This window comes from Pinus tabuliformis, chromosome 2_1 (assembly GCF_031772625.1).
Source record: "Pinus tabuliformis cultivar Carrire ecotype Pingquan chromosome 2_1, CPIR1, whole genome shotgun sequence".
Lineage (NCBI taxonomy): Eukaryota > Viridiplantae > Streptophyta > Pinopsida > Pinales > Pinaceae > Pinus > Pinus tabuliformis.
The window spans coordinates 756,318,105-756,330,244 of NC_142299.1; the positions used below are offsets into that span (position 1 = coordinate 756,318,105).

The 12,140-nt window shown below is 33.7% G+C and overlaps 1 pseudogene; it reads left to right on the top strand.

The window, feature by feature from the left end:
• Positions 1-399: 399 nt before the first annotated feature.
• LOC149202780 (chaperonin CPN60-2, mitochondrial pseudogene) lies at positions 400-11,869 on the top strand (annotated as a pseudogene).
• The last annotated feature ends 271 nt before the right edge of the window (positions 11,870-12,140 follow it).

A 12,140-nucleotide genomic window follows, 5' to 3' on the forward strand; every position in this document is an offset into this window, starting at 1 on the left:
TCAGATCTCCTCCTTTTTGCTGATTATTCTCTTGAACACATAGAGGATCTAATGGTGAAGATGATGTAACTTTCTTAATCTTTGATTCTGATGTCTACTCCTCATCAAGTGCAGCCCATGATTCTTTGGTCTTCTAATTTGAATCTCCTTTTTCTACATGTTTTCCTTTAATGACATCAAGAGAATCCTTTTTTTGCAATACTCTTCCTAAGCTAAGATGAATAGCATTTAGATCAAGAGGATATATTCAAAAGTGTTGTACTTTACCATTGTAAGTGGGCTGAGCTACTTCCATGTGTGGGTTTGGAAATGATGGTATAGGTAGTTGAGTGGGAGTGGATGTTTGAGATGGATGTGGTTGGGGTTGTGGTTGTGGTGGAGGTGGATGGTAGGGATAACATGGAGTTAGATATGGGGGATATTGAGGAGAATATTCAACATATTGTGGATGGCTTCCATAAGTTCCTTGCAAACCTCGTTGTCAAGATTAGTTTTGGGGTTGAGATGGCCAATGTTGCGAAGGAAAGGGTCTGTTCCAATTACTTTGAGATGTATGTGCATAAGCTTGAAATTTTGAATTGGGCTCTTGCATAATACTAGGTCGACTAGGCTGCCATGGTTCTCTTGGAGCTACATAACATAACTTCTTTGGTGATTAACTTGCTCCATTGTCCTCTTGGTAAAATTCCTTCAACCTTCGTAATGATGGGCAATATTTAACAACATGTGATTTTGAATGGACAACACAAATATCAGTGTCTTCTTTTTCCTCATATTTAATTCTTAACATTTCTACTTCTTTGTGCAGATTTATAAGAATTTATGTTTTAATTTTATCAAACAAATTCCCAAGTTTAGCTTGACTTATCGATTTTTAAGTTGATTTACTTCCTCTTGCCCTTCCTCTTAATATGTGTTTGCATGTTTCACAAATTTCTTCAAATGATAATTGTTATACATCACCTCTAATCATGAGATCAAGGAGATTAATCCACTCATAGCTAATTGTTATAAGTAAGAGGGTTTTTAGTGTGTGAGATGAATGATGTAATTTTTCCCTTTTAACATTATACATGAACCTCTCTATTACATCCTGAAGGCTCTCATCTTCTTTTTGATTCATTCTAAACATTTCTTCTTTAATATCATGATCTTTATATTTTTCTAGAAATAACCTTTTCATACGATTTCATGATCTTATTGAATTAGTCCCTAAACTCATAAACCATTTAAGAGCTCTATCCTTAAATGTCGCTGGAAGCAATCTCAATTTTTTAGTTTTTAATAAGTAACCATAAGATCTACAAATAATTTCAAATTAAAAGAGAAAGGTTTCTGGATCCTCTCACCTCATATCATGGACGTTGGGAAGGAAAGATGGAGGGATGTTATTCATATGCACATTGACATTAGTATCTTGAATGGGAAATCCATCGGGATCTTCTTCATTTTCATCATCTCCATCCATTTCTTCTACCTTCTTTGTCACCTCTTCTTCTTCTACCTGCAAAAATGAATGGTGATGTGGATCTTACTGCACCACGTAATCAAATGCGGGGGGGTTGGTGTTGGATAAGTATTTTTTTTTGAATAAGAATTCTAATGTAATGCAATTTTTGGTTCTTGAAATGAAAGATGCCTAATGCAACTTTTCTGTGTTTGCAGAAAGTAAAAAGAAATGAATCAACTAGGGAAGAAATAAATGTATAATTTTAAACCTCCCTGGCAACAATGCCAAAAAATAAGGAGCCTTAGTATTGTAACAAGAATGTTGCAACTCCCAAGCCTACCAACTTTAATTATAAACCCGAGGTTCGTACAAACTGAAGAGGTATCGACACTATATGTGTAACATACAATGTGTCCCTCTTTCACTTTCATGATGTAATGCAGTGAATGTAATGAAATAAAATATTAAACTAATTGCATAAATAGAAATGTTACTTAGAAAATAAATTAATCCTAGGCGAGAAAAACAATTTGTAATTGAAATCCTAAGAGCATGAGTTCAAAAAATAGGCCTAATCTACTTTTTAAAAAGGCGTGTCCTAATCGGTGTTTATTCTTCCTCAATCATGGATTTAGAGCCTAGGGGTCATGATTTAACCATAAGGGGAAAAAAAGTATTTTTGAGAAAATATGGGCAAGTATATACATATTAGAAGAGTGCTACAGGAAGTTACAAATGCTACTAAAGGAAGTTACAGGCTACTACAGGAAGTTACAGGATTTGCTACAGGAAGATATAATTCACCGAATTACCAAGAAAATCAAATTCAAATTGGTTGGGAAATTTTTTTTTTCAATAGGATATCTTAGGTCTTCATTCCAAGTAGAATCACTCAAAAAATAACCCTATTAACATATGCTAAAAAATAGCAGAACATTACTAATCTAAAATATAGAAATTCGAGAACTAGTGAGCTAGTTAATCTATGAAATTCCTAACCTAATAAAGTGAAAATGCAATGGCATGAATTTTTTTATTAACTTAAATTTTTTTATGATGTAATGTAACTAGAATAAACTCAATTGAAGCTCATTAGCATGTTCTAAAAGCTAGCAGAAAATTATTACTATTTTCCACAAGGGACTTCTAGAAATTTAGATTTGGGAATAAGAAAACTAATCCAAGTAGCTCAATGATTGTTGTGACCTTCAAAAGTTTTTCCACAGATGAAATCATGCTTGTGAGCTTGCAAAATAACTTACTTCCACCATTTAACCCAATCCTAAAACAAGAAATCATCAATACTTAAATGTAGAAATAGAAAAAAACAAGAACACTAGATGCATGTGAATAAGAAGCGAAAAGAAGAAAAGTAAATTACATAGAATTGATTTGAGGCTCTTATTATGGTAAAGCCCAAGGAAAATCATATTACTATGAAGGATACCAAGATTTAGAAGCTTAACATGGCACCAACCTTCATTATTTCCATCAATACAATTACATCCCTACAAGAAATGAAAGTGGAGCTACAAAAATACAAGTGTTCTCCATCAAAAGACTAAGAAAAACCAACCCCTAGAGGTAAATTCGAATTTTTACTTATACAAGATGATGTGGAAGCATTCTCCTTGAAAGGAGGAAGCTTTCCACTTGGAAATACCTCAAATAGTAGATCTGGTTCCCAATTCTAGGAATCTGCATTAAATGAAAGGGAACACATTCCTAGATTTTCTCAATCATTGGAGCTCCATAATTTGTGCAATAATTTTAGAATATCTTGTTGATTTATTATCCAATATTGATCCTCCTGTAGTATGGAGAAAGTCCCTAAATTATCTCCGCCTCCAAATCTTTATATTCTTCCCAATATTCTCACAATATTCTACAAAAATAAATAATATTAGGCACAAATATAAAATCATCTCTAAGCCTTCCTAATGAACATATTGAATCTAAGAAAAACTATTAAGTGTCGAACGAGAGGTTTAATATAGCCTTCACGTGCCTAACAAATGTCAAATGGGCCTTAATTTGTGTCTAATTTGGAGGCCCCTCACCAACCTAGGTTAGGAGGCAAGAATTTAGGAACCAATGACATTATTAACCCAGAAAAAGAGGGGGAAAGGATTTTCACTTAAGGGTTTTGAATTGATTCTACGAGGCACTAGCCTTGGGGATACTAGGAAAAAGTTTAATCCCAGATCTAGGGCTTGGTTTTTCTGACAACTCTACCATTAGAATGGCTTCAAAATTAGAGGAGGCCTTGAGGACACAATAACATGGAGAGTCTAGGAGATAAAACTTTTTGGAGGGATACTTTGTTAGGGAAATGATGCCCTACACGACCCAACTTGGCTAGACCTAGAGGAAGGTGAAAAGGAGTTTTAAGTTTTGAAGATCAGTTCCTTAACCTTGGAAAATGGGTTCTATGATAAAAATGAACGTGGACCTATGGGTTCAATGGCTTTCTAGGGCAAAGGGAAGCAACCTTACAACTTTTATACTTCGACTTGTAAAAGGGGATGGCTTATCAAGATGAATTTGTTGATATAATTATTCCTAGGAAATTTGATTCAAATTACATGGCCCATACACTGAGAGATGCTATATAGAGGCACATTCCACAATTTAAGTAATTAATGCATGCATAAATTAGCCCTAAAAATAGCAAAAATACCAATCCAATGTATATGACAGAGTAATACAATAATAACATTAAAAAAATGTATTTACATGTAATATAACATATCCAACCATCCACAATTTGACATTGGGCAGCTATATCGAGAATTAATGAAACTCCCACCCATAAGGAAAACATCAGTATTCCCTCTATAGTAAGGGCTTATCGTGTTGAAGAATCTAACTAGGTTCTGATTTGTTTCTAGGGTTTTATATTTGAAAATACTTGTCATATCGTTGAAATTAATGTCAAGACCATAGATATAATCAGTTTGATACTTTATTTGAGTTATTGATGTGATTTAGGGCTTGTAACAAAACCTAGGCAATAAGTTGATGTATTGAAGTATAGTCTCTTACCAATTATGTTTGTAAAGTCTAATGCTTCCATTATTATAAGATTTTGATATGACTAACTTCATGCTTCTATAGATTTGGTTGTACTTGCTATCTAAGTTGTGCGGGCACATCATCTTCAAGATGGTGAAGATGTATGTAAGAGAAGTTGATATGATAAACATGATGAGAGGGATGGAAGCCATGAAATTTTTTCCAATATCGATAGAAGAAGTTGATCTCCCTACATTAAGAGGGACCTTAAATAGAAGAAAACTCCCTGTTTGAGATAACATAGTTCTAACTGGACAACGGATTTTAAGGTGTATGTTGCTGCATGTGAAGTAGGAAAGAAAAGTGTATGATTTTGGAAAAGATTCATAGTCTTACTAAGATAAGTTGATCAGAAACATTGAGTTTTGTAGAAGACCCCAAAGATTTGTATTTGGTTATGTACTTTTTAAAGTGGAATATTGATTAGGGTTGTGTTTGTACAGGTAAAAATCTCTCGAAGGTTTGATAAGAATGTTGGTTATCAATAAGCTTGATTGGGATAGATTTATTGTTAAGGATTTGTGAGTGAAGCATTACTTGGGAGGACATCTAGCCGACATGTTGTGTTGATGTCCCTAAGTAGGAAAGGTGGTGTTGGTCATTGAGCTCTGAAACACACCTTGATCCTAGGGTTGATGGTTAGTAAGTAAGCCTGATGGTCCCTAGAGAGGTAGAAATCTTGAGTCGATCTTAGCCCCACTCGGATAGGTTGCCTTAGTTAGGAATCTAGTCCATGGCATTGGGGTGCCTAAATTGTTGAGAGACCTTGTAAGTTTATATTTCTAAAATGACACATTTAAAATAAAGAACATAAATGATTGAATCATATTATTGTAGTACTTGTTAGGTAGTCATATTTTTGTTCCTAGAGTAAATTAGTCATTCACGTTAGTCACTTTTAGTTGTATTACTTATTAGTTAGTCATGTATTTTAACCCGAGATAAAATTAGTCATTTATGTTAGTTGGTTTTAGTTGGTTCACATAAGATTTCTTATTTTTGGTAGTATTTCACTTAGAAAAGTTGCGGTGACTAACATTTTTAGTCACCTAGTCACTAATTTCTCATTTTCTACTAGTGTTTTTACGTTCCCAAATGACTTTAAGAAGAGAGTTGCAAATCCCCATAAATATCTAACTAATACTCCTATAGAAAAAAAAATATTGCATTGGACTCTTAACATCAAATTACAATTAGGGAAACCTCTCTCGTTCAATTCCCCTAGCTAAAAAAGGTTTGATTCAATGATATGAAGAAATTGGGTTTTGTTCAATGAGAGATAATGTAATTGTTTACGAAAAGTTCTATTTTACAAGAGAATAATTCCAAAACTTGTGGGTATTGTTCTCATGTGGTCCTTGGCCAAACACACCTGCATCAGCCTACAAAACAATTATACTACTCAGTTTGGATTTTATACCCTTGAACAAAATTCTCAATATGTCCCTGTAGGGCTTCAAGAAGTGAGTTGCAACTCAAATTAAAGCTACAATTTGGACTCCAATCGAAAAAACATTGATGACATTATAGTTATAAAATTGAATGACAACTAGGGGTACCTCTCTAATTTTATTCTACGAGAAATTTCACTAAATGTTGCAAAGGAAATGTCGTAACACATAAATTCAAGAAGAATTGTGACATGTAAATGATCATTGAAGCTAAGATTTGGTAAAAAATATTTCATGCAAAGCTAGAATATAAAGGTAAATGATTTATATTATGTGAAATTTACAGAATGTGTAATGTTTCTAACATACATTGCCTCTTGAAAAAAAAATCATGAACAACATGGTAGTTATCCTTCCATGTTTAAATTTGCATAACAACTTGTTGAAGACATCAAAGAGTCAAAGAAGAAATAAGCAACCTGCAAAAGCAATATTTCGTTAAAAATATATATGAGAATTAGTGTTATTTTAAATATGGAAATTACCTGTTAAAATTGGCTATAACGAGTTTGCATGTGAATTTTGTTATAATGAAATTGTAGTGAATGAAATTGAACTTACCTTTGTCATGGGAATTTCAATACTTTTAGTCGAAAATGAAAGGGGAATGATGGCATATCAAAAACAATTGAAGATTTATGCATAATTGAAGATCCATATTTCTTGATTGTAGTTTGTTCATATTTTTCGCAATTTGTCGCATTCATGTATGTGGATTATACGTTTCAGAGTAGATTTTATTTTTAGTAATAATTGTAAAGTTGGTAGAAGGTGGTATAGTGGTATGTAATTATTGCTTCCTCTATTTCTTTTTAGTAACTATATAGTTATGATATTTTTGTGTCCATACGTCCTGTTTCAGAAGATAGATAATGTTAAAAGCAAGTAATTAAAAAGTATAATAACAATGTAATATTTGGAGCTATGTATTAATAATGAGTAAATTTGAATATTGTTAATACATAAAAAAGGTATGCGATAAAAATAGATTAAGCTTAATAATTATGGGAAACCTTTTGGAGAAGTTAACATATGGATTGGAGAAGGTCGGCTTGAGGAGACATTGAATGGATAATTTCTTCTGCATGTTTTCTGCGAGCAATATTTTTGTTGTCTTTCATTTTTATGTAGTGATCGAAACTGAATGCAGGGAAAATTTCAAGATCTTGTAGAGAAGGGACTCTTGAAGTTGTTGTGAATGTGATACCTTGATCCTCAGTTTTTCCAATGTATATTGTTGCTTTTGGAAATGTCATGCCCTGAGATTTATGTATAGTTAATGCCGAAGTCATCTTTAGTGGAATTTGCGTAAATCCATTTGTTTTTGTTGTTGGAATAGGCAAGTGAGTAGGATTTATTTCATCCCAAGGAGGCTTGATGTATTTGGGAAAATCTATGACAACAAATGTTGGAAGTTGTGGAGGTGCAGTTGATTCTTGGTAAAAGATGGATATAATTTTCTCAAGGGAACAATTAAAAAGTTCGGTTGAAACCCAAAGGTTGGAAGTTAGCATTACTTTTTGTCATCCGTTGTGAGGAAAGGCTATAATATGTATTGTTTTCTTGTGTGATGGATCTTGTAATAGGAGTCTCTTCCTTTTATTTCAATACTCATCTGGAAGACAAAATTATTGACATATGTGATGGATATTCCTTGGTAGAAAAACAAAGGGTATGTTATAAATACACAAGTGTTGAAGCTTTCAGTCATACAGATGAATTTCCACCTCTATATTTCTCTATTGTTGACAATAATGAGGTTGGAAAACCCCAAAATATTGATGAAACCTGTAATGAAATCATCGATGACATATACAATTAAAGTGCTGAGAATGAAAATGATGTCAAGAAAATCATTCATGAAGAATACGGGCTTGGCGAAATAAATTTTTTCTCTATGGACCACATCAAATGCAAAGACGTTCTCTTCTCCATGAACATGTGGACAATCATTCATGCACTAGATTTTTAAAAGGAAATGTAGAAAACGAACCTATAACAAATCCACATGAAGTCAATGTTGAGGGATAGCTTTGGGGCCTAGAAAAGGTGCAGTCTGGAATGATCGATGATATAGGTCAAAATGATCTTAAAACCAGCAAGAGGGAATTTTCTCAACATAATCATAAACATGATATGGCTACTCTGGCCACACAACATATGGGGTTCCTTTCAAAGTGTGGTTCACATCAATAAGATCTGTATACACATAGGTAACTAGAAAACATGAATTGCGGGAAATAAAAAAATAGACTACTAGCACGAGTAACAAGTTTGGATATGATCATGAACCTTATGATATTTTTCATAGGAAACATGCTCTCTAGCACATTGAATATGTGGTTCATCCCGAGTGGACTATTTTCTTGCATCATTATGTTAGTGTCAATGCTACGAGTGAAAGGGCTCATGCCAAGTTCAATATTTAAATCAACCATTTTGGAACTAAGAAACAAGTGGTTCACAACTATAGGCCTTTTGAGCACCATGCAAATATAGCTAAAGCAAAACATTTTGATGCATAATCTAGTGCCAAAAGCCATGTAGAACCCAGTTAAGAAACTGACATATTTATCAAAAAATTTAAGAGAAACTTACATGACATGATCCCACATATATTTGTAGTTGTATATATGTCCCTGACTACGCTGTATAATGATATAGGAACACAAATGACAACTAAAGTCATACCCAATCTTTCGCATGCTATGGGGGACGAGACTAGTTATAATATAATTCAAAAGGACACAAGAATTGGTACAGTTGATCAGTGTGAAATATTTTGTAAGAGTTATCTTCGTGCTACTAGAAGAACGGATAACTCATGTGATATTTTAGATCTATAGAAACAATGGCACCCATATGCCCTCCATGACTTTGAGTTCCTCATCCACAACAAAATAATGGAAAGAATGGAAAGAATTTTAAGCATAAAATATTTAGAGTTTTAATTTTTACTATAGAAGGAAAGGGTCGCCGACCAAGAGTCCATTATGATGTAAAACCATCTTAAAATAGCTCGATAGACAAAAATAATGTGCTTGTACTCTAAAATTACTTAATGTTTGACATGAGACTGAGAAATGAAATTTTTATTTTAGAAGTATTTCACATGGATCAATTTTTTCCCAAAATATTATTAAATAGGGGCTAGTTTGGATGGATCATTAACACTTGCAATAGAAATAGGGGCTATTGCAAGTGCTAGTTACATATGGGCAATCAACCTCCAACATGTTCTCTTCTAAGACACTGCGTTGCAAAATTAGATCACATCATAATTTTCTTTCAGATTCTAAACAATAGGGAGTAAAATTGATATTATACTATGAAAAATGAATTGTCTACAAGATACATCTATGTAGCACGGGCCACATCCATCTACCAATTTAAACTAATTTATCACAATATTGTGGCCATGCTAGATAGCTAAGATTTAAACTAGAACCCAAACTTTGACTGGAATAAGAGTGAGAGAATCTTAGGCCTATGAAAATATTGGCAAGAGCCAGAAATAGCCCAATAAAATAGAAAATAAAGAATTACTAGTGACCAGTCTTTAGTAGTTTGTAAAGCAGGGGCATTTCTTAAACCCCACTAAGGCTCACTATTTTGTGTGATTGAAACTAGGTGCAATCATACAAAATTTGGAAGAATAGGTACCCTAGACATGGATCCTCAACCAAAGGGATCTAATCACATTCCATTGTAATAAACCTTGAATTGGGAAAGACACATTTGCAACACACATATAAAAGGAAGCATCTTATCAAATGAACCAATAAAGAGTAAATAGATTCATTTTAAATAAATTTAAAAAATTAAACTAAGAGATGTAGGACATTCGAACAATAGATGAATGACTGACAAGAATGAAAGACATGTAGTATTCTAATCAGCATGAAACCAATGAAACTAGGCACATAGAAGACTTAGGTAAGGAATATAATGCACTAACAATGACAGCTCAACAGATATATGAATAGGAGAAACCCTTGTTGCTCAGCAGTTATATTTTTTCTTATAGGCCCATCAGGCATGGACATTCAAGTCTTTTCTTTAGATATTATGCATGATATAGACAACCCTTGAAAGGGTAAAGCTACAAACATAATTTTAGAAAATTTGGTTGGAGGAGAAACTATGCTGTAAAAGATATTTGATTTGGTGTTGTATCCAAAGATACAATGTTGCAAGGTGTGAAAGAACTGGAAAATGTTGTAAAGGTGAAAATGGGACCAAAGGGTCACAACGTTGTTATTGAACAAAGTTATGGTGCTCCAAAAGTAATAAAGGATGGTGTTACCATGGCAAAAAGTATTGAGTTCAGTGACAAGTTAAAGAATGTCAGTGAAAGTCTTGTGAAGCAAGTTTCCAATGATACAAATGACGTTGTAGGAGATGGTACTACATGTGTGACCATCCTTAATTGTGCAATATTCATAGAAGGTTGTCGTTCAGTTCCATTTTGGATGAATGCAATGGACTTAAGATGGGGTATTAGCATGAAAATTGATGCAGTTGTGGCACATTTGAGAAGTAGATCAAGGATGATAAGAATATCTAAGGAAATTAGAGAGGTAGGCACCACCTCAACAAATGGTGAAAGGGGAATTGGTGAACTGATAACCAAAGAAATGGAAAAAGTTGGCTAGTATGTAGTGATAACTATCGTAGATGGGAAGACATTATACAATGAATTGGAGGATGTTGAAGGAATGAAGCTATATAGGGGTTATATATCCATGTATTTTATCAAAAATGATAAGGCCCAAAAATGTGAATTAGATAATCCTCTAATTTTGATACATGAAATGAAAATTTCAAATTTGACTGCAATTGCCTAAGCAATCGAGTAGGCCTTGAAAACTAAAAGAGATCTTCTAATTATTTTCAAGGATATAGAGAGTGATGCACTAGAAACCCTAATTCTAAATAAAATTTGTGTCGGAGTCAAGGTCTATGCAACCAAAGCTCAGGGCTTTGGAGAAAACAAAAAATCGAACTTGAGAGATCTTGTTGTACTTACTACTGGTCAAATGATTATAGAATAACTCAACATGAAGCTTGAAAATATTAAAGTTGATATGTTTGGTTCAGTAAAGAAGGTAATTGTATCAAAGAATGACACAATTATTCTCGATGGAGGTGGTGGTAAGAACGCTATCAAAGAAATATGTGAGAAGATTCAGGCTTACACTGAAGTCAACATGACAGGGTATGATAAGCATAAGTATCAGGAGAGGTTGGAAAATCTTTCAGGAGGAGCTTAGTTCTGAAGATTTTTGGTGCTAGTGAGGCAGAAATAGGGAAGAAGAAAGACAAAGTTACATATGCCTTGAATGCCACTAAGGCAATAGTTGAGGAGGGTATTGTGCCAGGAGGTGGAGTTTCTCTTCTTTATGTGACAAAGGAGCAAGAAAAACATCAAACAAATAACTTCGACCAAAAGATTGGAGTGAAAATTATTCAGAATGTATTGAATATGCCTGGATATACGATTGTTGCAAATGTTAGTGTGGAAGGTGCAGTGGTTGTTGGGAAAATACTGGAGCAAGATAATCTTGACCTTGGCTACAATGCTGCGAAAGGTGAATACAATAACATGGTGAAGGAATGGATTATTGATCCCCTGGATGTGATTAGAATTTCTTTGGTTGATGCTGTAAGAGTGTCTTCATTATTAACCACAATAGAGTGCATCGTTGTTGAAATTCTAAAGGATGAGAAGGAAGGCCCACCTATGGTCATAGTTTTGAAGGTTAAACTTTCGGTCAATCAATTTTATAACAGTTACTTTAACCCTGGAATCAATTTTTGTTATTCTCTTTGGAAAAGCTTCTTTCTCTCCTTTCTAAGCCTTATTATACATGTAGATAGAGTGAACATATAAAGTACTAGATCCATAACCTATAGCATCATTATACGAGCTAGCATCAGATTCTGTAGCTTTCGCTCTACCGATTATTATAGATTCACTAGTTTGAGTAGCGACTTTAGTAGTTTATCCACAAGTACAACCTATAGTAGAGGAAGCAGTTGAAGCACCAGTAGTAGCATCAATACCATCATAGCTACTATACCTATAAGAAAAGATAGGTACATCACTAGTACATATGGTGGAGTAAGTTGTTGACCCAAAAGCAATAGAAATAATAGTCTGC